This window comes from Vicia villosa, linkage group LG2 (assembly GCF_029867415.1).
Source record: "Vicia villosa cultivar HV-30 ecotype Madison, WI linkage group LG2, Vvil1.0, whole genome shotgun sequence".
In the NCBI taxonomy this organism is placed as follows: Eukaryota; Viridiplantae; Streptophyta; class Magnoliopsida; order Fabales; family Fabaceae; genus Vicia; species Vicia villosa.
Window position 1 is genome coordinate 190462832 of NC_081181.1, and position 1075 is coordinate 190463906.

Genomic DNA, 1075 nt, shown 5'->3' on the forward strand with positions numbered 1-1075 from the left:
TATCAGAACATAAAAAAGAAATTACTGATTTTAATAGTAAAGGAAGATCCTGAATCTCAGAACTATTTAATATTTCTAATACTTTAGCATAAAAGATAATAATGATATATTGTAATATTTATCCAATTTTAAAACTTAAAAATGAAACCTTAAAGAACAATTCCCTGGAGTTATTTCTTTATCCATTAGTGTCTCTACTTATTCAAATAAAAGAGACAATGGTTTAAAAAAAAAAAACCTTGCTCTACTTGAAGAGATAGAAAGAGTATTTATCGTTTAAAACAACATGAAAATGTATTCCAAAATTATAAATATATCAATCTTCTACATGAAAATGAATTTTAGACTTTGAAAAAATATTTAAATAAATTTTAACTTAAATATTATAGATATTTTAATAGATGGTGAGTTAAAACTAAATTGCAGTTTGGATTAAATGAAGGTCATGGAGATGTCTCCAGAATCAAAAAAGAAATAAAATATGACAATATTAATAATATTGTTTGCTATATTATGTTTATATTTGTATTGTCTTAAAATACATTATTACATAGATCTTGTGTAGATAAGATACTTTATTCATTCATGCAAAGTCTCTCTATGATCCTTTGATTTTTTACTCAATTACACGTGGTGGTAGTCGAGATTTACAAAAACCATTAATACACTTCACCTCAAGTGGAGCCTTTCCATCGAAGGATTCGTTCTTTGGACAATCAGAGTCTTTAACACATTTCCGACCTAAAATAGATTAAAAAAATAATAAATTAGGGTTGCCAAAAAGAGACAAGATTTTTCTACAAACAAAGAAGTAAAAAATAAATTGATGAAAGAAAATACTCACCATCAACTTTAGATGCAACAGAAAATAAGAACAAAATTATAAATACGACGTACATAAATTTGAGAATTGTAGCCATATTTTTTTCTCTTTTTTTAGTGATAGATAGAGTAAGAGTTTATCACTTTATAAGGTATAAAAGTTAAATACTATTTATAAAAATTAATAATATTAATGTCTCCTAGGTGAATAAATTGGTTGTATTATTCTTTCATTACACTAAATAAAACATGT

The 1075-nt window shown here is 24.5% G+C and overlaps 1 long non-coding RNA gene across 1 annotated transcript; it reads right to left on the reverse strand.

Annotated features, from left to right (window-relative positions):
• Positions 1–488: 488 nt before the first annotated feature.
• On the reverse strand, positions 489–1075 carry LOC131647729 (uncharacterized). Its single transcript, XR_009297927.1, has 2 exons — positions 845–1075; positions 489–741 (listed from the first exon to the last, which is right to left on the reverse strand). It is a non-coding gene; the product is annotated as an uncharacterized LOC131647729 (long non-coding RNA).